The following is a 27,694-nucleotide window of genomic DNA, read 5'->3' on the forward strand; positions in this document are numbered from 1 at the left end:
AAGGGATTAGGTACTTGGTTTGTCTTTTTGGGAGGCACAAGTATTATTTATATATTTTTTAAAATATATATATATATATATATATATATATATATATATATATATATATATATATATATATATATATATATATATATATATATATATATATATATATTTTTTTTTTTTTTTTTAGATGGAATGGTAAAACCACGGAAAAAAATGGCGTGGGGTCCCCCCTCCAAAGCATAATTAGCCTCGGGCTCTTCGAGCCGGTCCTGGTTCTAAAAATCCGGGGGAAAAATGGACAGGGGATCCCCCGTATTTTTAAAACCAGCACCGGGCTCTGCGCCTGGTGCAAAAAATACGGGGGACAAAAAGAGTAGGGGTCCCCCGTATTTTTTACACCAGCATCGGGCTCCACTAGCTGGACAGATAATGCCACAGCCGGGGGTCACTTTTATACAGCGCCCTGCGGCCGTGGCATTAAATATCCAACTAGTCACCCCTGGCCGGGGTACCCTGGGGGAGTGGGGACCCCTTCAATCAAGGGGTCCCCCCCCCCAGCCACCCAAGGGCCAGGGGTGAAGCCCGAGGCTGTTCCCCCCATCCAAGGGCTGCGGATGGGAGGCTGATAGCCTTGAGAAAATGTAAAGAATATTGTTTTTTCCTGTAGTACTATAAGTCCCAGCAAGCCTCCCCCGCAAGCTGGTACTTGGAGAACCACAAGTACCAGCATGCGGGAGAAAAACGGGCCCGCTGGTACCTGTAGTACTACTGGAAAAAAAATACCCAAATAAAAACAGGAGACACACACCTTGAGAGTAAAACTTTATTACACACCTGCCGACACACACATACTTACCTATGTTGACCCGCCGACTGCCACGTCTCCTGATCCGACGATCCGGGGTACCTGTGAATCAAATTATACTCACCTCAATCCAGTGTCCAGATATAAATCCACGTACTTGGCAAAAAAACAAACCGCATTTACCCGAACCAGCGGACTGAAAGGGGTCCCATGTTTACACATCAGACCCCTTTCCCCGAATGCCGGGACACCACGTGACTGCTGTCACCGAGGTCCCTTCAGCCAATCCGCGAGCGCAACGTCCTGGCACTCTGCTGATTGGCTGGACGTCTGAGCTGTCAGACAGCGCCTTGCAAAGCCTCTCCATTATACTCAATGGTGGGAACTTTGCGTCAGCGGTGAGGTCACCCGCGGTCAGCGGCTGACCGCGGGTAACCCCACCGCTACCCGCAAAGTTCCCACCATTGAAAGTAATGGAGAGGCTTTGCGATGCGCTGTCTGAGGTCACACGCGCATACAGCCAATCAGGCGAGTGCAACGAAGTAGCGCTTCCCGATTGGCTGAAGGGACCTCGGTGACAGCAGTCACGTGGGGTCCCGGCATTCGGGGAAAGGGGTCTGATGTGTAAACATGGGACCCCTTTCAGTCCGCTGGTTCGGGTAAATGCGGTTTGTTTTTTTTGCCAAGTACGTGGATTTATATCTGGACACTGGATTGAGGTGAGTATAATTTGATTCACAGGTACCCCGGATCGTCGGATCAGGAGACGTGGCAGTCGGCGGGTCAACATAGGTAAGTATGTGTGTGTCGGCAGGTGTGTAATAAAGTTTTACTCTCAAGGTGTGTGTCTCCTGTTTTTATTTGGGTATTTTTTTTCCAGTAGTACTACAGGTACCAGCGGGCCCGTTTTTCTCCCGCATGCTGGTACTTGTGGTTCTCCAAGTACCAGCTTGCGGGGGAGGCTTGCTGGGACTTGTAGTACTACAGGAAAAAACAGTATTCTTTACATTTTCTCAAGGCTATCAGCCTCCCATCCGCAGCCCTTGGATGGGGGGGGACAGCCTCGGGCTACACCCCTGGCCCTTGGGTGGCTGGGGGGGGGACCCCTTGATTGAAGGGGTCCCCACTCCCCCAGGGTACCCCGGCCAGGGGTGACTAGTTGGATATTTAATGCCACGGCCGCAGGGCGCTGTATAAAAGTGACCCCCGGCTGTGGCATTATCTGTCCAGCTAGTGGAGCCCGATGCTGGTGTAAAAAATACGGGGGACCCCTACTCTTTTTGTCCCCCGTATTTTTTGCACCAGCACCAGGCGCAGAGCCCGGTGCTGATTTTAAAAATACGGGGGATCCCCTGTTCATTTTTCCCCCGGATTTTTAGAACCAGGACCAGCTCAAAGAGCCCGAGGCTGGTTATGCTTTGGAGGGGGGACCCCACGCCATTTTTTTTCCGAGTTTTTCCCCGTTTTTTAAAAAACGGAACAAATCCGTCAAATCGGCCGTTTTTTCGGCAGCGGGACTGCCGAATCCGTTTTTTATTGCATATGGTCAATTTCGGCACCCACTTGCCGAAATTAGACTGTCGAATTGTGTCGAATTGAAAAACGGCCGATAATTTGCCGCGATTCGCCGCTAATTGCATATACCCCATAATATCATTTATGGTCCCTCATACCTTAAAATTAAAGACTGTCACTGCATGAAAACTTTGACTGCTTTGAAAGTCCATCATCCTACCTGCCATGCATGATAACGTGCAGGAGCATCAGGGCTGTGCTCCGTGCTGGGTAGCCCCGCCCCCTGCTGGGACACTACTTCCTCCTTCTTCCTTCCGATAATCAGGGATGGCCCATTGAAGGAGGGGGGCCCAGGACACATGCCCCGAGAGACCCATGCTACAGAGAGCCCACCACTCTCCACACGGCAAAGCAAGCAGTCCTTCCCCCTGTCTCAGAGGCGGAGCTTTGCCTGGCTGGCTGGGAGGGTGAGTGAGAGTAGCAGGGGGAGGAGGAGCTGCGCTGACAGGGGGCAGGGATCACATATGGGTGGGATGTACTGTACAACACGCACATTATCCCGCAACTTGTCGGGTACAGACCAGTGTTAATGGTGCCAGGGGCACGGACAACTGTGAAGGGACCAGGTAATATGAGGGGGCGTCACCAATGCAGTGATGTGTGGCCAACCCCCTCCTTTGAAAATATTTAAAAAGTTATGTTTCTGTGCAGCCGCGGAGCGGGCAGACACACTGGACAAGGGGGAGGGTAGTGGTGCTGGTTGAACAGCAGGTGGCGGCGGGGATGGCTGCTTGGGGGAATTGGCAGCCGAAATCACTCACCTCCCCCGCACGTCAAGCAGGGAGAGAGAGAGAGGACACTGTTGCAGCTTCCTCTCCCCAGCACAGCACACAGTAGCGGCTCTATGCCAGCGCTGTCTACATTGGGGGGGAGGGGAGGGGGTCAGCGAGACCTCAGTACATCCAGCCGATAGCGCCGGCTGCGGCTAATAGAGCCGCGCTGCCGCAGGCATCAGTTCGCAGCAGCTGCCGGTGACCTAGGCTGGAAGCTGGCCGGGACAATGACATTGCACGCGGGTGGGAGGCAGCGGGCCGGGCAGGATCGGTTCGCGGGCCGTATTTTGCCCACCTCTACTCTATATATTATGTGTATCTAGTTGATAGGGAGGTGCAGGGAACAAAAAAGTTTTGGAGACTACTGCCCTTATTTATCAATGAGTGATAAATTTCACTGTGAGTGATAAATTGCACCAGCCAATCAGCTCCTAACTTCCATGTCACAGGCTGTGTTTGAAAAATGACAGTTAGGAGCTGATTGGCTGGTGCAATTTATCACTCACAGTGAAATTTATCACTCATTGATAAATAAGGGCAATAGGGGGACATTTACTAAGCAGTGATAAGAGCGGAGAAGTAAGCCAGTGGAGAAGTTGCCCCATCAACCAATCAGCATCTCTGTATAATTTTATAGTATGCAAATTATAAATAAATGTTACTTCAGTGCTGATTGGTTGCCATGGGCAACTTCTCCACTGGCTCACTTCTCTGCTCTTATTACTGCTTAGTAAATGTTCCCCTTAGTCTCAAATGATGCATAACGTGCAAGTCTACATTTTAAGTTTATTCAATAGAATTTACAAAACAAAACAATAAAAGGTGTTACGCGAGTTTATTGTGTGCTAAACAAAAGCAAAAAACAGCAAATAGAACTTAGGCCTGTAGATCAACTACTCCCTCAGCCTAATAGAAGTCACTTTAGGTTATGCAACCTGCACTCAAGTCTTATCAACAATACAGTAGGTGACATGTTATTTTTACAAGACAGCCTTTTATAATGCATCTATAAAGCAACTTACGTCGGAAACATTGTAAATATAGTTGTGAGGTAGGAGCGGCCTAGTCCAGTTCTAAAAGGAAATGTAAAAATACAGCTGGCTAGGTTTTGCGTGCAGCATGCTGGATATTCCCCATATGCAAATATAATGCTGACCTTTGTATCCCTTGCAGTGCGTAATGGTCGCATCTAACTCTAAATTAATAGCTTTATTCACTGACCCACCATTTATATGAGCCAGGCCTATTAATTCTACAAGAACTAGTATAAGATCATTGAGGCGGTGCCTCATGCCTCAGTGGCTATAGTCTAATGAATTGATTGGCTGCATTTGATACATGTAAGAAGTTACATGCTAGACTCGCATTAGCACTTGTAATTTTACAAAGTTTAAGGCCACCATAGCCATAGGGAATGCATATATTCATGTATATCAATATACATGCAATCAATTATTTACTGCGATTTACAACAACCAAGCCAATATTAGGAGTATAGAAATCACCTTGGAGCTAAAATTCTACATTTAAAATCATTTACTGATGCCAGTGAAAACAGTGTAAACCTAAGTGCACCAAATAAGACTGTGTGTATTTGCACTTTTACATGTGTTTCAGTTCTGTTGTGCTGCAGTTTTTTTATTTATATTTACATGATTCTTGTTCCTTGTCAGACCGTCATTTTTTACATACACTGCTCAAAAAAATAAAGGGAACACAAACAACACAATGCAACTCCAAGTCAATCACACTTCTGTGAAATCAAACTGTCCACTTAGGAAGCAACACTGATTGACAATCAATTTCACATGCTGTTGTGCAAATGGAATAGACAACAGGTGGAAATTATAGGCAATTAGCAAGACACCCCCAATAAAGGAGTTGTTCTGCAGGTGGTGACCACAGACCACTTCTCAGCTCCTACGCTTTCTGGCTGATGTTTTGGTCACTTTTGAAAGCTGGCGGTGCTTTCACTCTAGTGGTAGCATGAGACGGAGTCTACAACCCACACAAGTGGCTCAGGTAGTGCAGCTTATCCAGGATGGCACATCAATGCGAGCTGTGGCAAGAAGGTTTGCTGTGTCTGTCAGCGTAGTGTCCAGAGCATGGAGGCGCTACCAGGAGACAGGCCAGTACATCAGGAGACGTGGAGGAGGCCGTAGGAGGGCAACAACCCAGCAGCAGGACCGCTACCTCCGCCTTTGTGCAAAGAGGATCAGGAGGAGCACTGCCAGAGCCCTGCAAAATGACCTCCAGCAAGCCACAAATGTGCACGTGTCTACTCAAACGATCAGAAACAGACTCCATGAGGGTGGTATGAGGGCCCGATGTCCACAGGTGGGGGTTGTGCTTACAGCCCAACACCCTGCAGGACGTTTGGCATTTGCCAGAGAACACCAAGATTGGCAAATTTGCCACTGGCGCCCTGTGCTCTTCACAGATGAAAGCAGGTTCTCACTGAGCACATGTGACAGACGTGACAGAGTCTGGAGACGCCAAGGAGAACGTTCTGCTGCCTGCAACATCCTCCAGCATGACCATTTGGCAGTGGGTCAGTAATGGTGTGGGGTGGCATTTCTTTGGGGGGCTGCATAGCCCTCCATGTGCTCGCCAGAGGTAGCCTGACTGCCATTAGGTACCGAGATGAGATCCTCAGACCCCTTGTGAGACCATATGCTGGTACGGTTGGCCCTGGGTTCCTCCTAATGCAAGACAATGCTAGACCTCATGTGGCTAGAGTGTGTCAGCAGTTCCTGCAAGACGAAGGCATTGATGCTATGGACTGGCCCGCCTGTTCCCCAGACCTGAATCCAATTGAGCACATCTGGGACATCATGTCTTGCTCCATCCACCAACGCCACGTTGCACCACAGACTGTCCAGGAGTTGGCGGATGCTTTAGTCCAGGTCTGGGAGGAGATCCCTCAGGAGACCATCCACCACCTCATCAGGAGCATGCCCAGGCGTTGTAGGGAGGTCATACAGGCACGTGGAGGCCACACACACTACTGAGCCTCATTTTGACTTGTTTTAAGGACATTACATCAAAGTTGGATCAGCCTGTAGTGTGTTTTTCCACTTTAATTTTGAGGGTGACTCCCAATCCAGACCTCCATGGGTTAATAAATTTGATTTCCATTGATAATTTTTGTGTGATTGTGTTGTCAGCGCATTCAACTATGTAAAGAACAAAGTATTTAATAAGAATATTTCATTCATTCAGATCTAGGATGTGTTATTTTTGTGTTCCCTTTATTTTTTTGAGCAGTGTACATCTCAATGGAAGTGCTTTGTAAATACAATGAAATGCGGTGAAGAAACAATTGCAATCATGTAAAAATAAACACAAAAACACAGATTGAACGCATGTAAGTACATCTAAACCCACGTCAACTGCACATTAAACGCATAAATAAGTTTAAAGCGGTTACCTTGGGGGTAATTCCAAGTTGATCGCAGCAGAAATTTTTTTAGCAGTTGGGCAAAACCATGTGCACTGCAGGGGAGGCAGATATAACATGTGCATAGAGAGTTAGATTTGGGTGTGGTGAGTTCAATCTGCAATCTAAATTGCAGTGTAAAAATAAAGCAGCCAGTATTTACCCTGCACAGAAACAAAATAACCCACCCAAATCTAACTCTCTCTGCACATGTTATATCTGCCCCACCTGCAGTGCACATGGTTTTGCCCAACTGCTAAAAAATTTCCTGCTGCGATCAACTTGGAATTACCCCCCTTATTTTTTTAAACATGCAACAAATGCTTTGCAGTTGCCAGAGTGTACGTACAGGTAGTTTTACAAAGTGTTTGCATGTAAAGTACACAATGTGAGATTGCTCCTTTCCCTTTAAATCAGCCACTGACAAGGATACAAAGGTCATTATGAATTTAGAGATTTGCCTGCACTACCTGTACTGTGCATACAAGCAGGTGAGGAACTATAGCTGTCCCATTTTTATTAATTATCAGTAGTGCTTAAAGTGGCCCTAGAGAGGAGGTGTCAACACTCCTAGCCCCTCCCCTACTTGCCCACCTGATAGATGCTACGCCCTTAGTCACTCTACTTCTCGCAAAACATTTATCTTCTGCTTCTACCCTCTGTCACAGTTCCTCCTTTGGCTGCCTGTATTTCCATATAAAATACTTCCACATAATTCCATTAAACCATACTACACCAACATAAATCTTTTCTTTTATCCCACAATAAAACCAAGCTCACCCTTCTCTGCTGCACAAGATCTGCATCTCTCATACAGGGTTGTCTTCAGTATGCCGAACGTCGGGATCCCGGCGCACAGTATACCGGCGCCGGGATCCCGACACCCGGCATACCGACACATTCTCCCTCGTGGGGGTCCACGAACCCCCTGGAGGGAGAATAAATAGCGTGCCGTGCCACCGTGCCCGCAGCGTGGCGAGCGCATCGAGCCCGTAAGGGGCTCCTTTGCGCTCGCCACACTGTCGGTATGCCGTCGGTCGGGCTCCCGGCGCCGGTATGCTGGTCGCCGGGAGCCGGCATACCATACTACACCCCTCATACACACCCATTACCTGCTCCCAGTCACAGTTACTGGACTTTTTTCATGCAGCACCCACTCTGTGCAATGCCCAAGAGCGTAGCTACCATAGGTGCAAGGAGTGCAGCTGCTATGGGGCACAGAGCTGAGAGGGGCCCACATTCCCTGGCAAAGTTACATGTGTTATGCACGTTCCACCACTGGAAGTACATAGTGGTCCTTACAAACTTCTGCCTTGGGGCCTACAAACATCTACTTACGCCCCTGGCAATGCCCTCCCATGCACAAGACTTTCCTCTAGGCTCCAAATCTTTAAAGCATTGACTGAGAATTCATCACTTCAAGCAGCTTATCATATTCCAGAACCACCCATATTACCTCCATTAGCTATCCGACACAATTACATTCTATACAGTCCATACATACCTTTAAATATTTTCTCTTTCTTCACCTACACATCCCACCATACCTAGGTCAACATTGTGTGTGTAACTGGATCATACAGCTCTGCCCCATAACACAACTCTTCCCTCACACTGCTCTTCCCCCTGACACATCTTACTCCTCATGCGGCTCTTCCACCTTACCCCTCACGCGGCTCTTCTCCCCGACTCCCCCGTCATCCCTCACGTGGCTCTTCTCCCTGACTCCCCCTTATCCCTCGTGCAGCTCTTCCCTGACAGTTTATACTTCACAGATTTATCAACATTCACAAAGCTTTCCCACCTCTCCTCTAATACAGCCCCCCCCATGTAGCTTATCACCCCTCATGTGCACCGCCCCCCCCCCCCCCCCCCATGTATTTTATCATCTCTCATGTGGCTCCCCCCCTTGTGTAGCCAATGAATGACTTCAGCAATTGGTAACACAGAATAGGGTTTGCACTACAACTCAATGTAATTATGGAAGGAATGAATGCTATTATTTACTTCATTATTATTAGAAAAATGTATACAGAGGGGCTAAAACGGTCCCAGTTTTAATATAACATTAACATGTTGGCATCCTGACTGTCAACATACTGGTGGTCAGAACACCGGCGCCAGAATCCCAACAACGCTGAGAATCTTGATGCCGGAATCCTAACAACCAGAATCCTGAGTATGCCGAGGAGGAGAGGGTTATGCTGCAGGAGGAGAGGGTTATGCTGCAGGAGGAGAGGGTTATGCTGCAGGAGGAGAGGGTTATGCTGCAGGAGGAGAGGGTTATGCTGCATGAGGAGAGGGGGTTATGCTGCGGAAGGAGAGGGGGTTATGCTGCAGAAGGAGAGGGTTATGCTGCAGGAGGAGAGGTTTATGCTGCAGGAGGAGAGGGTGTTATGCTGCATGAGGAGAGGGTTATGCTGCAGGAGGAGAGGGTTATGCTGCAGGAGGAGAGGGTTAGGGGACGGTAAGGGATAGGGTCCGCTTACCTTGTAAATCATCATCCCGACCGTAAAGATCCCGTACCCAACCCGGTCTACAAAATGCCCCCCCCCCCCAAAAAAAAAAAAAATATAGGAAACCTAGTATTCTTTGTGATCAAATCATAAGCAAATGCAAGGTGGGGTTCAAGGTGCCCCGGAAACACCCCTTCCCCACAGCCTAGCCGCGCCTACTACATGCAGTATAAAGGCCGGAATGGAGCTGCTGCATATGCCCAATGGCAGGAGATTTTCCTAACAAGTGTGTTGTGTGTGTGTCTGTGGATCAGAGTGCTCAATCATCGCACCAGAGAGAGAAAATCTAGTAGGTGGATTACCGTGATCATTGAGCCTGCATATGTCTGAATCACTATATTACATAGACTGCACTTTGGAGTCATTTAAAAATTCAGGAAGTAGTACCCGGAGCTATTCACTTAAGCACCCCACCAGAGGATTTCTGCTCCGAATAAACTTGTAACGCAAATTGATTTTTGCCATTAGCGTGGCGCAAACAGCATTGCGGCCGACACTTAAGTTGGAGAAAGCACGTTCTTGTAATAAAACACCCAGTTTAAAGGCACGAGAAACTGCATTTTCCGAAATAACAGCGTGGTCAATTGAATAGCTCTGGGACCTTCTTTCCAGGCGCTATTTATATCGCGCTTAATTGAATAAGGCCCTTTGTTTTGGGCAGACTATAATAAGCATCTTTCTTGGGCTCAAACATTTGGAAACCCCCCACCAGAAATCCTGCATTTTCCCTAGTAAATATTGGGCCGGATGTAATGACGCCCGAGATCGCCGGAGGTGCGAGAAGCCGGCCGATCTTGGATTTTTTTTTAAAGGGGCAATCACTTACAAGGCAAAGCCATGCCTTGTAAGTGATTGCCCCTTTAAAAAAAAACATCCAAGATCTGCCGGGAACCCGCACCTCCGGCGATCTCAGGTGTCATTACGTCCTGCCCATTGATGTCATTTTTTTTCTAAAATTGATATTTGTTATTAACTTGCCCTTCACAAGACTGTACAGGCCACAAACAGTGACGTTAGAATGTCTAATAGTGCTCAAGAGATATCTGTCATCAAATTTAAAATGTGCTCCGTCTTGTAACCTTAAAATAAAAACATGCTTCCAAAAACACCAAAAATGGCAAACAGAAAAAGCTGCTAAACTGATAACACACTAACAAACCTGCAATCTACCTTCATTCCCATAACGTCAGGCACACACCGAAACACATGACTAGGGAAGAATAAGAGTGGATTTTATCTGTCATGCAAAGTCTTCAAATGGCACTACCTACAAGGTAAACAGACACGCAAATGAAAGGTGTGATCTACAGTACCGAGTATGCTCACACTCCCAAATGGTCTCCAATATACAGGAAAGATGTTAAGTAAATAAAGCTTAATGTCAGATTCTTCGTACAAATAAAAAATATTAAAACCCATGAAAAGACTCAGGTTTGTCTGAACATTTTTTATAAGACACAACTATACACAATTATAATCTCTCCCATTTATCATTCAGGAGTTTAAAAAAAAATACATAAAAAAAATCCTTAAACCCTGGAGGGGTAAAACCTGTGCGAAACTTGTATACAAATAAACCAAATACATATATATCACCGTGGCAGGCGATAGTCACTTGTGGCGCAGAGTGCGAGTTACCGGGTGCCTATTACTATTTGCGCATGTCATATCAAAAACACACCAGGTTTAGTTGAAGAAAGATGTTAAACCCAGGCAACTATTCGGCGCGATACATTTGGATGCACAAAAGCTGGACTTTGGGTGAATTTCTGCTTGCCACTTAAGGACGGTGCAAGCAGAAAAAATTATCCCTGCGGCACTCGCATCCAGTGGCGCAAACAATAGCTCCCTGGGAGCTGCAGCTGTAATAAAACAATTGAATTCTCCCTTAAAAAAACTAAACCTATACCAGTAACCCGTTTTCATTCCCACTCAGGTCGTTACTGACACCCACTCCTGCATGAATTACAAATCACATACACAGATGCACACAGTGATCACATTGATCTCTATCGGTACAGGCATCTATGACGCCTGACAAAATCCAGACATTCTTTAGAATCCTACTCATTTGAATTTCTATGCATTCTACAAAGCAGCATCTAATTGTATACAGTACTTTACATGTTGCTTTTTTTGTAGCTATCATTTTAACACTGTGAAATATAAATATAGACTCATGTGTTGACTTTGAGATATCTAAATAATGTTTCTATTTACTTAATTTGGAGCATGTAAACTATACCAAATTATTGGTCAGCATCAATTTGTGTCTACCCCATCCCCGGGTAAACCCCCAGTCGCTGCTCATCTTTCCCCTAACCCACTAAGGGTTGATATCGATATCCCGGAACACAGGATCCAATGGATTTTGGCAAGTATTTTAATCCTAACCTTTACTCAACCCTCCAGCAGCCTAACCCTAAAGGGCCCCATACACTAGGGAGATGCATCTCAGCAATGACTTCCATGCAATTTTCCTGCAATCTGGCTGGGAGCTTCCCAGGAGGCCTGCAATTGCGATTTCATACTTGAGTGTATTTTTTAGTGTTGAGCGGATTCGGTTTTACTCGGTTCTCAAAACCGAATCTTATTGACTCACTGATGTCACGTGTTTTGGATAGCCAATAAGATTCGGTTTTGAGAACCGAGTAAAACCGCGTAAAACCGAATCCGCTCATCACTAGTACTATTTTTACATGTGATTTATCTCAGGCAATCTAATGTTATTAAACCTATTGCCATGCAATTGAGATAAATCTCACGTGCAGCACGTGTGATCTGCGATTGCGATTGGTGACACATGGGAGCGCGCAATCGCAAGAAAAGTACATGCAATTTGAAATTTTTCATGCTATTCATTTCAGGAACTCATCGCAATTGCACGAAAACGTGCAATATCGCACTAGTGTATGGGGCCCTTAACTCTCCCCCTGGTGCCACACCCTAACACTAACCACAGTACTTGCAGTCAGGATCCATTGGGATTCTAACCCGCCGGGATGCCGCTGTTTGCATTCTGACTGTCGGGATACTGAGCACCAGGATATTAACTACATCCCCCAAGGTCTTCCTTACTGGAGCATGATTTAGATTTGCTACATGTATATATTTCGTTCAAAATTTGTTACACAATTGATTAAGAAATTACTACTTCTATTTGTTGCTGTATTTTTAATCTTCTACTGTGTTGGTGGCCAACTGTCTTATGCGTTAGTATTAGAAAATTTGAAATAAATATAATAATCAGTTTTAAAAATGACCCTATTAGACTAAACAAAGGAAATATTTAAAGTATATACTTTATAAACATTGTACTTTATAATTACAACAATGTCACCTGGCTCAAATATCTCTTCATTTGACCTCACTGTCCTGCTGAAGAACTTTTTTTATTATTTGCATATGTACCACAACCCATAGACACATGCATTATCACACATATAACTTTTACACCCACACAAACACAGGGATGCGGTTATGTGACCGGCGGTATCGACGCCAGGATCCGGAACACTGAATAGCCCGCCGGTTGGAATGCCAACCAACAGGGACTATTCCCACTCGAGCCCGCAAGGATCTTTGTTGCGCTCAACCCCCCACCGACCATCTAACAGCAGGGATCTCGGCGTCGGTCACACGAGCACAACCCCAAACATACATGTATAGTTAGATTGGTACAGAGAAGGGAAAGGAAGGGCTCTATAGAAACTTTAAAATATAAGAAGGGTTTTAACAAGGTCCAGGAGGGAAACATTCTTCAAAGGAAGTATTATAACACGAGGACATGTACTGAAACTGGAGGGAAACTTGAGGAAAAAATATTTCACAGAAAGGGTAGTGGATAAGTGGAACAGCCTCCTATCAGAGATGGTAGAGGCTAAAGGGCCCCATACACTAGAGCGATAATGCCCGATTTCAGGCATTCGGCCCAATATATCGGATGAAATCGGTCATTTTGGAGGTGTTTCTGATCCGATGCACGTTCCCGTGAGCATCGGATCCTCCAGATTGAATGTGCTGCATATTCAATCAGGTCCGACCTGGGGGCATGGCTGGGATCGCCCAAGATACTGTACATCGTATGCAAAAGGACAGCATACGATGTATCTTGGGCGATCCTGCCCCCCGGGAGGCTGCCGGGGTGATCGCCTGCGACATGTGGTCGCATAAGTGTATGGGGTCCTTAAGACAGGAGAGCAATTTAAGCATGCTTGGGATAAGGATAAGGATATCTACAAAGAACGAAGTACAAACAGGTTTTGTGGTTATTATAAGGTTAAAAAAAGGCAAACTATACGGGCCAGGTGGTTCTTATCTATAGTCAAATTCTACAGTTGGCAAACACATCAGGAGGTGTTGCTGGAACAAGAAATATTCTCTCAGTAGGACACGGTGCCTTATTCTGCTTCAGTTGCAGTTTAGCAAAATCGCAAATTGGGCAATTATCGGATGACTGTGCATATGTGCTGCCACATTGCGTGTGAAGGCAAAAATGGGCCAGCAATCTGCGATCGCATAGCGATTGCCAGGAAGTATCCGTTTGTGGGAGGTTACATGGCGTATGCGGAGAGTGGTTGAAAAAATGCAGGCATGTCATGGCCATTTTCAGGGCATGCATCTGATGCGACTGCAGCCACGTATATCCTAGATAGGCATGGGTCAACCGATATTGTCAATGGTGGTCTATGGTTTCTGTGTATGCCGTCGCAAATTTGTGAATGCATCAGTAGGCGTCTTACCGTTCTGGGTGGCATTTCAAATGCGTTTTTTTAGCAGGATTGGGAAAAAACACAATTTCTGTCTTAATAGAGAACCAATTTCTGTCTTAATTAGGCCAACTGTCTATGATCGTAAGTCAATTATATATTTTTAATTTACTAAACAAACATTGTATTAACAAAGTATATGAATAAAGAAACTACATAAACATGGAAGATCGCTATGCACAAAATTTGGGCTAATAAATTATTTTTAACAAAAATAAAATCGTGTGAAAAAGGATCAGACTTATCCTATTAGCCAAGTTAACTTTTTGCAGAAAAACTGCCTCCTATCGCAATGTATGCCCATCTAATCAATTATAGTCCGTTTTTTCTGTTCAAAACATTACCCTTTTTCGTGCAGAAACACATACGGTCAGTGAAAAGCACTGATTAGGGAAAATAAGGCTTCTTATTGGGAATTTGGTTATGCCTGCTTCACCAAATCCCGATAAGAGTTAGCCCCGGGTGAGTCAATTAGCCACGGTAAATTATCGTGGCTAATTGGATACTGCCCTATGAGACAGTTATGAGAACCAGGATGTGCTGCCTACAACACCAGTCTGAAGCTATCATTTTCTCACGCGGTTTAGAAAAAGAAAGCTAACCTCTGATAGCATTATAGCAGTTGTTTGCGCTTGAGAGGGTTAACCTATGATGATGCTCTTATGAACGTCTTTGGTTTTATATTGTATGTAATAATATAATTATTAGCATTTAATAATAATGATAATAAATAATTTAATAAATATATTTTTATTGGCAACATCAGAGCTTTAAACACCTCTTAGAGGGCAAAATACAACGTTGCATGTAACGCCACAGATGCCCACGCTTTACATGCTTACTCATGGCGATGTGACTGAAAAGTGTATGTACGATTGGTCATGGACATGTGCAGTGTGATAAAACGCAAAATACTCTCCGCTGGCAGCATACGTTCAATTCTGCATCAAAGTCTAGTCGTTTATCAGAATATATGCCCTGTTATTTTGTGGTTTGTTTAGTAGATTGAAGGGGTTTTGGTAAATACCTACTGTCTGGCAGCTGCTTGAATCACTGTTTAAACAAAAATGATATACGAGGACTGAACCCAAATAGTGCCAGGACTACTCTTTTTGTGTAATGGACTGTATATGTAACTGTACATAACCTACTGGAGCATGCCATGCTATCTAATCCAACACTACATCACTCATTTTCGGACACAGGGCCTAATTCAGATCTGATCGCTCGCTAGGGTTTTTTGCATTGCTGCGAGCAGATAGTCGCTGCCCATAGGGGAGTGTATTTTTGCTGTGCAAGTGTGCGATCGCATGTGCAGCCGAGCGGTACAAAAAAGTTTTGTGCAGTTTCTGAGTTGCCCAGAACTTACTCAGCAGCTGCGATCACTTCAGCCTGTCTGGGGCCGGAATTGACGTCAGACACCCGCCCTGCAAACGCTTGGACACGCGTTTTTCCAAACACTCCCAGAAAATGGTCAGTTGACACCCACAAATGCCCTCTTCATGTCAATCTCCTTGCGATCGGCTGTGCGAATGGATTCTTCGTACAATCCATCGGCCAGCAACGAACTGCTTTGTACCCGTACGACGCGCCTGCGCATTGCGGTGCATGCGCAGTTCTGATCTGTTCGCAGAGCAGCGAAAAATCCTAGCATGTGATCAGGTTTGAATGACCCCCCTAAGCAGTTACCTGTCCCCGCCGTGGAAACACATTTGGAGAAGAAGTCACATTGGTGGTGTGTGAACATGCATATACGGCAGTACAACAGTGATGACGGAAGCTAAAGAGTGTCATTTCTAACTAAAACTTGTGGGAAAAGTCTTGTTATCTTAGGAGACAAGATCTCTCATGGGTGACTTCAGTGTGAGTGATGTTAATTATACTTCCCGTCAATCTTTTCATGAATAAGTCTGTCTGCGCTCTCTCAGTTTTGGGTGTGTCAAGTGCAGAAACTACATAAGCAACCAAAGAAGCCAAAGAACTCAGCTAGGTGTTCCTCTGGTAGTATATTGGACTAACACTCTCTATTTAATCAAGTCAACATAGCCCTTACACACACACACACACACACACACACATACAGTATATTTTATATATATATATATATATATATATATATATATATATATATATATATATATATATATATACATATACACATACATACATACATACACACACACGCATACATATACACACACATTGTATGTATGTATATGTATATAGAATGTGGTTGCGGGCGGCACTCTCGGCGTAAATGAAGACAGACACGTAAGTCTTTTAAGTCATCAACGTTTCAATGTCCAAAGTGACATTTTCGTCAGGATAAAACTTTTATCCTGACGAAAATGTCACTTTGGACATTGAAACGTTGATGACTTAAAAGACTTACGTGTCTGTCTTCATTTATGCCGAGAGTGCCACCCGCAACCACATTCTATACATCAGGATACAGGTGCACTGTATACCTCTGGGAGGGCACCGGCATTTAAACCATCGTTACATTTATTTAGGGGACTTGGGAGTGCCGTCGACTTTGCTTACCTGTATATGTATATATATATACTTAACTTAACCAGTATAGTATAGGACGTCAGGCCTATAAGGACGTTGCAGTGGCTAGTGTATAAAGTGGCTAGTTATTAAGTGGCAGCTAATATCAATAGCAGTGTTATACCTGTGTTAAACCGAAGGAAAACAGAAGTCAAACAAACTTACAAATTAACAGAAGGACTGCATTACAACCTAAAAACTCTGGAACTTTATGTGGCCTCTCCTCGCCTCAAACATGAGAACACCAAGACCAGGCTTACCACCTCTCTGGCTGAGAACATCAAGTCTGCCCCTGGGCCTAACCATCAAGATGAACAGGGAACTGTGGGGGCAGAGCACCAGGACCAGGATCAGCAGGGACATCCCCATTGCGTCTGAGTATGCCCCCCTCATTCTCCTACCCACCCGAACTAAGATCTGATCAAAATGTTATCCCACTCCTACTTCTGCCACTAGTTACCTGCTATTATGTTTTTTTTTTTTTTCTTTCCATTGCTCGCTTCACCCCACCATGTGTTTTTCCTGTAATGTTTACCTCCACTGATTGCACACTTTGCCATTGTGCCCTACATGCAGGGTACATCATACTACTACATAAGCATCAGTTTTCCCATATATGAACTTGGCCCTTGTATGGCTCACCTCCCACAGTGTAACCTTCAAAGTGCGCCCAACATGGCTGCCCCATATGGTACACTTGTGGATGGGATGAAAAATACATGGACCTTGTGGTTTTGTTGGAACCCTACTCTAAACTGTAGGACTCTGAAATCACCCCCATTTTGTGTCATCTCTTCTAGGGGTGGACTATTCCACCCTGGGTAATCCTACGCTTAGCGCCCAAGACGGCTGCTGCACTTGGTACCTATAAGGGTGGAATACACAATCCCTTGGAAGTTATTACCCAAAATGCCTGCACCAATCCTGCGTTATGCTTTCTGTGGGCTTAAGGTTTTCTTTTATGTCTGTGTTGCTTGTCTATTGTTGTATTACTCAAATCCTCTGTATTATGTGCATTGTTTTTGATGTCCGTAAAGCGCCTTGAGTCCTGTTGGAGAAAGAGCGCTATATAAATAAAAATTATTATTATTATATATATATATATATATATATATATATATATATATATATATATATATATATATATATATATATATATATATATATATATAGACACACACACGCAGAGTTAAATGCACGATGGCTATAATGCAGGGTGTGATACAGCAGATAGACATTAGTTCTACACCATAGGGTCGACACAAAAGATTTTTTTTAAACATTTTGTACCCAAATTTGTTGAAATGTTTTACTCGCCATGCCTCGGACTTGATTGGTTGCTCGCTCCGCTTTGTTCGCCACAAGGTTACTAAAGGTAATAGTGTGACATGGATAGTAAATGCAGCAAGACTTGTAAAAACATTAACAAAAAATAAGAATTTACTTACCGATAATTCTATTTCTCGGAGTCCGTAGTGGATGCTGGGGTTCCTGAAAGGACCATGGGGAATAGCGGCTCCGCAGGAGACAGGGCACAAAAGTAAAGCTTTCCGATCAGGTGGTGTGCACTGGCTCCTCCCCCTATGACCCTCCTCCAAGCCAGTTAGGTACTGTGCCCGGACGAGCGTACACAATAAGGGAGGAATTTTGAATCCCGGGTAAGACTCATACCAGCCACACCAATCACACCGTACAACTTGTGATCTAAACCCAGTTAACAGTATGATAACAGCGGAGCCTCTGAAAAGATGGCTCACAACAATAATAACCCGATTTTTGTAACTATGTACAAGTATTGCAGATAATCCGCACTTGGGATGGGCGCCCAGCATCCACTACGGACTCCGAGAAATAGAATTATCGGTAAGTAAATTCTTATTTTCTCTATCGTCCTAGTGGATGCTGGGGTTCCTGAAAGGACCATGGGGATTATACCAAAGCTCCCAAACGGGCGGGAGAGTGCGGATGACTCTGCAGCACCGAATGAGAGAACTCCAGGTCCTCCTTAGCCAGGGTATCAAATTTGTAGAATTTAGCAAACGTGTTTGCCCCTGACCAAGTAGCTGCTCGGCAAAGTTGTAAAGCCGAGACCCCTCGGGCAGCCGCCCAAGATGAGCCCACCTTCCTTGTGGAATGGGCATTTACATATTTTGGCTGTGGCAGGCCTGCCACAGAATGTGCAAGCTGAATTGTATTACACATCCAACTAGCAATAGTCTGCTTAGAAGCAAGAGCACCCAGTTTGTTGGGTGCATACAGGATAACAGCAAGTCAGTTTTCCTGACTCCAGCCGTCCTGGAACATATTTTCAGGGCCCTGACAACATCTAGCAACTTGGAGTCCTCCAAGTCCCTAGTAGGTGCAAGGCACCACAATAAGCTGGTTCAGGTGAAACACTGACACCACCTTAGGGAGAGAACTGGGGACGAGTCCGCAGCTCTGCCCTGTCTGAATGGACAAACAGATATGGGCTTTTTTGAGAAAAAACCACCAATTTGACACTCGCCTGGTCCAGGCCAGGGCCAAGAGCATGGTCACTTTTCATGTGAGATGCTTCAAATCCACAGATTTGACTGGTTTTAAACCAATGTGATTTGAGGAATCCCAGAACTACGTTGAGATCCCACAGTGCCACTGGAGGCACAAAAGGGGGTTGTATATGCAATACTCCCTTGACAAACTTCTGGACTTCAGGAACTGAAGCCAATTCTTTCTGGAAGAAAATCGACAGGGCCGAAATTTGAACCTTAATGGACCCCAATTTGAGGCCCATAGACACTCCTGTTTGCAGGAAATGCAGGAAACGACTGAGTTGAAATTTCTTTGTGGGGCCTTCCTGGCCTCACACCACGCAACATATTTTCGCCACATGTGGTGATAATGTTGTGCGGTCACCTCCTTTCTGGCTTTGACCAGGGTAGGAATGACCTCTTCCGGAATGCCTTTTTCCCTTAGGATCCGGCTTTCCACCGCCATGCCGACAAACGCAGCTGCGGTAAGTCTTGGAACAGACATGGTACTTGCTGAAGCAAGTCCCTTCTTAGCGGCAGAGGCCATAAGACCTCTGTAAGCATCTCTTGAAGTTCCGGGTACCAAGTCCTTCTTGGCCAATCCGGAGCCATGAGTATAGTTCTTACTCCTCTACGTCTTATAATTCTCAGCACCTTAGGTATGAGAAGCAGAGGAGGGAACACATACACCGACTGGTACACCCACGGTGTTACCAGAACGTCCACAGCTATTGCCTGAGGGTCTCTTGACCTGGCGCAATACCTGTCCCGTTTTTTGTTCAGACGGGACGCCATCATGTCCACCTTTGGTATTTCCCAACGGTTTACAATCATGTGGAAAAAACTTCCCGATGAAGTTTCCACTCTCCCGGGTGGAGGTCGTGCCTGCTGAGGAAGTCTGCTTCCCAGTTTCCATTCCCGGGATGAAACACTGCTGACAGTGCTATCACATGATTTTCCGCCCAGCGAAAAGTCCTTGCAGTTTTTGCCATTGCCCTCCTGCTTCTTGTGTCGCCCTGTCTGTTTACGTGGGCGACTGCCGTGATGTTTTTCCCACTGGATCAATACCGGCTGACCTTGAAGCAGAGGTCTTGCTAAGCTTAGAGCATTCTAAATTTACCCTTAGCTCCAGTATATTTATGTGGAGAAAAGTCTCCAGACTTGATCACACTCCCTGGAAATTTTTTCCTTGTGTGACTTCTCCCCAGCCTCTCGGGCTGGGCTCCGTGGTCACCAGCATCCAATCCTGAATGCCGAATCTGCGGCCCTCTAGAAGATGAGCACTCTATAACCACCACAGGAGAGACACCCTTGTCCTTGGATATAGGGTTATCCGCTGATGCATCTGAAGATGCGATCCGGACCATTTGTCCAGCAGATCCCACTGAAAAGTTCTTGCGTGAAATCTGCCGAATGGAATTGCTTCGTAGGAAGCCACCATTTTTACCAGGACCCTTGTGCAATGATGCACTGTTTTTAGGAGGTTCCTGACTAGCTCGGATAACTCCCTGGCTTTCTCTTCCGGGAGAAACACCTTTTTCTGGACTGTGTCCAGAATCATCCCAAGGCACAGCAGACGTGTCGTCGGGATCAGCTGCGATTTTGGAATATTTAGAATCCACCCGTGCTGTTGTAGCAGTATCCTAGATAGTGCTACTCCGACCTCCAACTGTTCCCTGGACTATGCCCTTATCAGGAGATCGTCCAAGTAAGGGATAATTAAGACGCCTTTTCTTCGAAGAAGAATCATCATTTCGGCCATTACCTTGGTAAAGACCCGGGGTGCCGTGGACAATCCAAACGGCAGCGTCTGAAACTGATAGTGACAGTTCTGCACCACGAACCTGAGGTACCCTTAGTGAGAAGGGCAAATTTGGGACATAGAGGTAAGCATCCCTGATGTCCCGGGACACTATATAGTCCCCTTCTTCCTGGTTCGTTATCACTGCTCTGAGTGACTCCATCTTGATTTGAACCTTTGTAAGTGTTCAAAAAATTTTTTTTTTTTTTTTTTTTTTAGAATAAGTCTCACCTAGCCTTCTGGCTTCAGTACCACAATATAGTGTGGAATAATACCCCTTTTCTTGTAGTAGGAGGGGTAATTTAATTATCACCTGCTGGGAATACAGCTTGTGAATTTTTTTCCCATACTGCCTCCTTGTCGGAGGGAGACTGGTAAAGCAGACTTCAGGAGCCTGCGAAGGGGAAACGTCTCGACATTCCAATCTGTACCCCTGGGATACTACTTGTAGGATCCAGGGGTCCTGTACGGTCTCAGCGCCATGCTGAGAACTTGTCAGAAGCGGTGGAACGCTTCTGTTCCTGGGAATGGGCTGCCTGCTGCAGTCTTCTTCCCTTTCCTCTATCCCTGGGCAGATATGATCTTATAGGGACGAAAGGACTGAGGCTGAAAAGACGGTGTCTTTTTCTGCAGAGATGTGACTTAGGGTAAAAACGGTGGATTTTCCAGCAGTTGCCGTGGCCACCAGGTCCGATGGACCGACCCCAAATAACTCCTCTTCCTTTATACGGCAATACCCTTTGTGCCGTTTGGAATCTGCATCACCTGACCACTGTCGTGTCCATAACATCTTCTGGCAGTTATGGACATCGCATTTACTCTTGATGCCAGAGTGCAAATATCCCTCTGTGCATCTCGCATATATAGAAATGCATCCTTTAAATGCTCTATAGTCAATAGAATACTGTCCCTGTCAAGGGTATCAATATTTTTAGTCAGGGAATCCGACCAAGCCACCCCAGCTCTGCACATCCAGGCTGAGGCGATCGCTGGTCGCAGTATAACACCAGTATGTGTGTATATACTTTTTATGATATTTTCCAGCCTCCTGTCAGCTGGTCCTTGAGGACGGCCCTATCTATAGACGGTACCGCCACTTGTTTTGATAAGCGTGTGAGCGCCTTATCCACCCTAAGGGGTGTTTCCCAACGCGCCCTAACTTCTGGCGGGAAAGGGTATACCGCCCATAATTTTCTATCGGGGGGAACCCACGCATCATCACACACTTTATTTAATTTATCTGATTCAGGAAAAACTATGGTAGTTTTTTCACATCCCACATAATACCCTCTTTTGTGGTACTTGTAGTATCAGAAATATGTAACACCTCCTTCATTGCCTTTAACGTGTGGCCCTAATAAGGAATACGTTTGTTTATTCACCGTCGACACTGGATTCAGTGTCCCTGTCTGTGTCGACCGACTAAAGTAAACGGGCGTTTTAAAATCCCTGACGGTGTTTTTGAGACGTCTGGACCGGTACTAATTGTTTGTCGGCCGTCTCATGTCGTCAACCGACCTTGCAGCGTGTTGACATTATCACGTAATTCCCTAAATAAGCCATCCATTCCGGTGTCGACTCCCTAGAGAGTGACATCACCATTACAGGCAATTTGCTCCGCCTCCTCACCAACATCGTCCTCCTACATGTCGACACACACGTACCGACACAGCACACACACAGGGAATGCTCTGATAGAGGACAGGACCCACTAGCCCTTTGGAGAGACAGAGGGAGAGTTTGCCAGCACACACCAAAAACGCTATAATTATATAGGGACAACCTTATATAAGTGTTTTCCCTTATAGCATCTTTTTTATATATTTCTAACGCCAAATTAGTGCCCCCCCTCTCTGTTTTAACCCTGTTTCTGTAGTGCAGTGCAGGGGAGAGCCTGGGAGCCTTCCCTCCAGCCTTTCTGTGAGGGAAAATGGCGCTGTGTGCTGAGGAGATAGGCCCCGCCCCTTTTTCGGCGGCCTCGTCTCCCGCTCTTAACGGATTCTGGCAGGGGTTAAATATCTCCATATAGCCTCCGGAGGCTATATGTGAGGTATTTTTAGCCAAAATAGGTATTCATTTGCCTCCCAGGGCGCCCCCCTCCCAGCGCCCTGCACCCTCAGTGACTGCCGTGTGAAGTGTGCTGAGAGGAAAATGGCGCACAGCTGCAGTGCTGTGCGCTACCTTTAGAAGACTGAGGAGTCTTCTGCCGCCGATTCTGGACCTCTTCTTACTTCAGCATCTGCAAGGGGGCCGGCGGCAAGGCTCCGGTGACCATCCAGGCTGTACCTGTGATCGTCCCTCTGGAGCTGATGTCCAGTAGCCAAGAAGCCAATCCATCCTGCACGCAGGTGAGTTCACTTCTTCTCCCCTAAGTCCCTCGTTGCAGTGATCCTGTTGCCAGCAGGACTCACTGTAAAATAAAAAACCTAAGCTAAACTTTTCTAAGCAGCTCTTTAGGAGAGCCACCTAGATTGCACCCTTCTCGGCCGGGCACAAAAATCTAACTGGCTTGGAGGAGGGTCATAGGGGGAGGAGCCAGTGCACACCACCTGATCGGAAAGCTTTACTTTTGTGCCCTGTCTCCTGCGGAGCCGCTATTCCCCATGGTCCTTTCAGGAACCCCAGCATCCACTAGGACGATAGAGAAATAAGAATTTACTTACCGATAATTCTATTTCTCATAGTCCGTAGTGGATGCTGGGGACTCCGAAAGGACCATGGGGAATAGCGGCTCCGCAGGAGACTGGGCACAAAGTAAAAGCTTTAGGACTAGCTGGTGTGCACTGGCTCCTCCCCCTATGACCCTCCTCCAAGCCTCAGTTAGGATACTGTGCCCGGACGAGCGTACACAATAAGGAAGGATTTTGAATCCCGGGTAAGACTCATACCAGCCACACCAATCACACCGTACAACTTGTGATCTGAACCCAGTTAACAGCATGATAACAGAAGGAGCCTCTGAAAAGATGGCTCACAACAACAATAACCCGATTTTTGTAACAATAACTATGTACAAGTAATGCAGACAATCCGCACTTGGGATGGGCGCCCAGCATCCACTACGGACTATGAGAAATAGAATTATCGGTAAGTAAATTCTTATTTTCTCTAACGTCCTAGTGGATGCTGGGGACTCCGAAAGGACCATGGGGATTATACCAAAGCTCCCAAACGGGCGGGAGAGTGCGGATGACTCTGCAGCACCGAATGAGAGAACTCCAGGTCCTCCTCAGCCAGGGTATCAAATTTGTAGAATTTAGCAAACGTGTTTGCCCCTGACCAAGTAGCTGCTCGGCAAAGTTGTAAAGCCGAGACCCCTCGGGCAGCCGCCCAAGATGAGCCCACTTTCCGTGTGGAATGGGCTTTTATAGATTTTGGCTGTGGCAGGCCTGCCACAGAATGTGCAAGCTGAATTGTACTACAAATCCAACGAGCAATCGTCTGCTTAGAAGCAGGAGCACCCAGCTTGTTGGGTGCATACAGGATAAACAGCGAGTCAGATTTTCTGACTCCAGCCGTCCTGGAAACATATATTTTCAGGGCCCTGACTACATCCAGCAACTTGGAATCCTCCAAGTCCCTAGTAGCCGCAGGCACCACGATAGGTTGGTTTAAGTGAAATGCTGAAACCACCTTAGGGAGAAATTGAGGACGAGTCCTCAATTCTGCCCTGTCCGTATGAAAAATTAGGTAAGGGCTTTTATAGGATAAAGCCGCCAATTCTGATACACGCCTGGCTGAAGCCAGGGCTAACAGCATTACCACTTTCCAAGTGAGATACTTCAAGTCCACAGTGGTGAGTGGTTCAAACCAATGTGATTTTAGGATCCCAACACTACATTGAGATCCCAAGGTGCCACTGGAGGCACAAAAGGAGGCTGTATATGCAGTACTCCCTTGACAAACGTCTGAACTTCAGGTACAGAAGCTAGTTCTTTTTGGAAGAATATCGACAGGGCCGAAATTTGAACCTTAATGGACCCTAATTTGAGGCCCATAGACAGTCCTGTTTGCAGGAAATGCAGGAATCGACCCAGTTGAAATTCCTCCGTAGGGGCCTTCCTGGCCTCGCACCACGCAACATATTTTCGCCAAATACGGTGATAATGTTGTACGGTTACATCCTTCCTGGCTTTGATCAGGGTAGGGATGACTTCATCCGGAATGCCTTTTTCCTTCAGGATCCGGCGTTCAACCGCCATGCCGTCAAACGCAGCCGCGGTAAGTCTTGGAACAGACATGGTCCCTGCTGGAGCAGGTCCTGTCTTAGAGGTAGAGGCCACGGGTCTTCCGTGAGCATCTCTTGAATTTCCGGGTACCAAGTCCTTCTTGGCCAATCCGGAGCCACGAGTATAGTCTTTACTCATCTCCTTCTTATGATTCTCAGTACTTTTGGTATGAGAGGAAGAGGAGGGAACACATACACTGACCGGTACACCCACGGTGTTACCAGAGCGTCCACAGCTATTGCCTGAGGGTCCCTTGACCTGGAACAATATCTGTCCAGTTTTTTGTTGAGGCGAGACGCCATCATGTCCACCTTTGGTTTTTCCCAACGGTTTACAATCATGTGGAAGACTTCCGGGTGAAGTCCCCACTCCCCCGGGTGAAGATCGTGTCTGCTGAGGAAGTCTGCTTCCCAGTTGTCCACTCCCGGAATGAACACTGCTGACAGTGCTATCACATGATTTTCCGCCCAGCGAAGAATCCTTGCCACTTCCGTCATTGCCCTCCTGCTTCTTGTGCCGCCCTGTCTGTTTACGTGGGCGACTGCCGTGATGTTGTCCGACTGGATCAATACTGGCTGACCCTGAAGCAGAGGCCTTGCCTGACTTAGGGCATTGTAAATGGCCCTTAGTTCCAGGATATTTATGTGAAGTGACGTTTCCATGCTTGACCACAAGCCCTGGAAATTTTTTCCCTGTGTGACTGCTCCCCAGCCTCTCAGGCTGGCATCCGTGGTCACCAGGACCCAATCCTGAATGCCGAATCTGCGGCCCTCTAGGAGATGAGCACTCTGTAACCACCACAGGAGAGACACCCTTGTCCTTGGAGACATGGTTATCCGCTGATGCATTTGAAGATGCGATCCGGACCATTTGTCTAGCAGATCCAACTGAAAAGTTCTTGCGTGGAATCTGCCGAATGGAATCGCTTCGTAAGAAGCCACCATCTTTCCCAGGACCCTTGTGTACTGATGCACTGACACCTGGCCTGGTCTTAGGAGTTTCCTGACTAGGTCGGATAACTCCCTGGCTTTCTCTTCCGGGAGAAACACCTTTTTCTGTACTGTGTCCAGAATCATCCCTAGGAACAGCAGACGTGTCGTCGGAATCAGCTGCGATTTTGGAATATTTAGAATCCATCCGTGCTGTCGTAGTACTATTTGCGATAGTGCTACTCCGACCTCTAACTGTTCACTGGACCGTGCCCTTATCAGGAGATCGTCCAAGTAAGGGATAATTAAGACGCCTTTTCTTCGAAGAAGAATCATCATTTCGGCCATTACCTTGGTAAAGACCCGGGGTGCCGTGGACAATCCAAACGGCAGCGTCTGAAACTGATAGTGACAGTTCTGTACCACAAACCTGAGGTACCCTTGGTGAGAAGGGCAAATTGGGACATGGAGGTAAGCATCCTTGATGTCCAGAGACACCATGTAGTCCCCTTCTTCCAGGTTCGCTATCACTGCTCTGAGTGACTCCATCTTGAACTTGAACCTTTTTATGTAAGTGTTCAAGGTTTTCAGATTTAAAATGGGTCTCACCGAGCCGTCCGGCTTCGGTACCACAAACAGCGTGGAGTAATACCCCTTTCCCTGTTGTAGGAGGGGTACCTTGATTATCACTTGCTGGGAATACAGCTTGTGAATGGCTTCCAATACCGCCTCCCTGTCGGGGGTAGACGTTGGTAAAGCAGACTTCAAGAACCGGCGAGGGGGAGACGTCTCGAATTCCAATTTGTACCCCTGAGATACTACCTGCAGGATCCAGGGGTCCACTTGCGAGTGAGCCCACTGCGCGCTGAAATTCTTGAGACGGGCCCCCACCGTGCCTGAGTCCGCTTGTAAGGCCCCAGCGTCATGCTGAGGACTTGGCAGAAGCGGGGGAGGGCTTCTGGTCGTGGGAAGAAGCTGTCTGTTGTAGTCTTTTTCCCCTTCCTCTGCCCCGGGGCAGATATGAGTGGCCTTTTGCCCGCTTGCCCTTATGGGGACGAAAGGACTGAGCCTGAAAAGGCGGTATCTTTTTCTGCTGCGAGGTGACTTGGGGTAAAAAGGTGGATTTCCCAGCCGTTGCCGTGGCCACCAGGTCCGATAGACTGCCCCCAAATAACTCCTCCCCTTTATACGGCAATACTTCCATATGCCGTTTGGAATCCGCATCCCCTGACCACTGTCGCGTCCATAATCCTCTTCTGGCAGAAATGGACATCGCACTTACTCTTGATGCCAGAGTGCAAATGTCTCTCTGTGCATCTCGCATATATAGGAATGCATCCTTTAAATGCTCTATAGTCAATAATATATTGTCCCTGTCCAGGGTATCAATATTTTCAGTCAGGGAATCCGACCAAGCCACCCCAGCACTGCACATCCAGGCTGAGGCGATTGCTGGTCGCAGTATAACACCAGTATGTGTGTATATACTTTTAAGGATATTTTCCAGCCTCCTATCTGCTGGCTCCTTAAGGGCGGCCGTTTCTGGAGACGGTAACGCCACTTGTTTTGATAAGCGTGTGAGCGCCTTATCCACCCTAGGAGGTGTTTCCCAACGAGCCCTAACCTCTGGTGGGAAGGGATATAGTGCCAATAATTTTTTAGAAATTAGCAGTTTTCTGTCGGGGGTAACCCACGCTTCATCACACACTTCATTCAATTCATCTGATTCAGGAAAAACTACGGGTAGTTTTCACACCCCACATAATACCCCTTTTTGTGGTACTTGCAGTATCAGAGATGTGCAAAA

At 46.4% G+C, this 27,694-nt stretch overlaps 1 protein-coding gene across 10 annotated transcripts in view; it reads right to left on the minus strand.

Annotated features, from left to right (window-relative positions):
- BCLAF3 (BCLAF1 and THRAP3 family member 3) overlaps nt 1–27,694 on the minus strand; it is a 156,427-nt gene that overhangs the window by 120,105 nt on the left and 8,628 nt on the right. The gene's annotated exons all lie outside the window — the stretch shown is intronic.

Source organism: Pseudophryne corroboree, chromosome 2 (assembly GCF_028390025.1).
Source record: "Pseudophryne corroboree isolate aPseCor3 chromosome 2, aPseCor3.hap2, whole genome shotgun sequence".
In the NCBI taxonomy this organism is placed as follows: Eukaryota; Metazoa; Chordata; class Amphibia; order Anura; family Myobatrachidae; genus Pseudophryne; species Pseudophryne corroboree.